The following is a 2,053-nucleotide window of genomic DNA, read 5'->3' as shown; positions in this document are numbered from 1 at the left end:
TGAGTATGCAACTAGGTTAATGGGACCTTAAGGACATTATGTTGAGTGAATTAAGCCAGAAATGAAAAGATAGACAGTATAACACTTCACTAACATGGACTAACTATAATGTGCAAACTCTGAGAATTGAATCTGAGAACCTAGGTTATCAGGGGGTCTTATTATAAAGATTCGCAGACTGTAAGCCTTATAGGAGTCACATCTATTCCTGAGTTGTAAAGGTTATCTCTAAATTCTGAGATGCTGAGCTCTTTGTGTATAACCTGGTCAGCCCCTGAAACTTTGGGTATCTGTGTGACACCTGAGACTCAGAGCCAGAGTTTGGCAGCTATGATGTCAGCATTACCCCATACAGAAAATGTTAAAAAACCTGAAAAAGAGGTCAGACTTCAACTAGTGATATGAACAAAATGGACTTGGTAGGACTAAGATAAATGATACTAAAGGGTAAAGGATGACATTGGCTGTATTTTAAGACTTCAACTTCTGTGGAGACCAAAGGAAGAGATGCTTATTTGTGGAAAATCTATATTTTTCTCTAGCACACTATATAATTTAACTTGTATGGTCAGTTTTTCAAACACCATAATTACATGGAACCTTGAATAGGGAGTGAGATCTGGTTTGTTTGTACAGGTTAGTTTGAAGCCCCAATACATCCCAAAGTAATTTGGGCAGAGAACAAAAACTATTTGAAAAGCCCCCTTGAAAACTGTGGGAAAATGAGGAAATATTAGACTTCCCTACCTGGGGAATTCCTTATATTCTCGCAAGCATTGGGGACAACTAATTTAGAAGCAGAGCCCTCGACCTTTGGGCTTGCCCTTATGAAGCCTATTACTGCAAAGAGTCACCCCCAGAGAACCTCTATTGTTGCTCAGATGTGGCCTCTCTCTCTAAGCCAGCTGTGCAGATAAACTCACTGCCCTCCCCCCTACATGGGACATGACTCCCAGGGGTGTAAATCTCCCTGGCAACATGGGACATGATTTCCAGGGATGAGTCTGGACCCAGCATCATGGGATTGAGAAAATCTTCTTGACCAAAAGGGGGAAGAGAAATAAATGAAACAAAGTAAAGTTTCAATGGTTGAGAGATTTCAAATGGAATTGAGAGTTCATTCTGTAGGTTATTCTAATGTGCTATATAGATATCCCTTTTAGTTTTTAGTGTATTGGAATAGCTAGAAGGAAATACCTGAAACTGTTGAACTGCAATCCAGTAGCCTTGATTCTTGAAGATGATTGTACAACTATATAGCTTATATGGTGTGACTGTGTGATTGTGAAAACCTTGTGGCTCCCTTTATCCAGTGTATGGGCAGATGAGTAGAAAATGGGGACAAAAAAATAAATGAATAATAGGGGGGATGGGGAGAGGGGATGTTTTTGGTGGTCTTTTTTATTTTTATTTTTATTCTTATTTTCATTTTTTGGTGTAATGAGAATGTTAAATTGATTGTGGTGATGAATGCAAAACTATATAATGATACTGTGAACAATTGATTGACACTTTGGATGATTGTATGGTATGTGAATATATCTCAAAAAATTGCACGTAAAAAAATCAGTTGACCATAAATGAATGAGTTTATATCTAGAATATCAATTCTATTCCATAGACAAGTATGTTTATCCTTATGCTGAAACTACAGTCTTGATAACTTTCTTTTAGTGAGTTTTAAAATCAGAAAGTGTGAGTGCTCCAAATTTTCTCTGCTTTCCAAGATTGTTTTGGTTGTTCTGAATTCCTTGAATTTTAATATGAATTTTAGGATCAGCTTCTCTATTTCTGCAAGTCAGGGCTTTACAAAGCCCTGTATGGACATCTCATACCCCAGCTTCTCCTGTTATCCTTTTTGGTTAGGTTATTGTTTGCCCCAACTGTTTTCCATCACCTCAGGCAAATTTGATGTTAAATAATTGCTGCTAATTGGTTTTGACAAATGCCCAGGGGAAAAGGCTGTTGGCAATGAGGGCAAGTCAGGTCAATAAAGACAAGTCATGTGAGTAGGGTCATCCAGGGAACCAGCAAACAGGTCAAATAATGACAA

Source organism: Choloepus didactylus, chromosome X (assembly GCF_015220235.1).
Source record: "Choloepus didactylus isolate mChoDid1 chromosome X, mChoDid1.pri, whole genome shotgun sequence".
Classification (NCBI taxonomy): domain Eukaryota; kingdom Metazoa; phylum Chordata; class Mammalia; order Pilosa; family Megalonychidae; genus Choloepus; species Choloepus didactylus.
Note: the sequence above shows the minus strand (reverse complement) of the source record.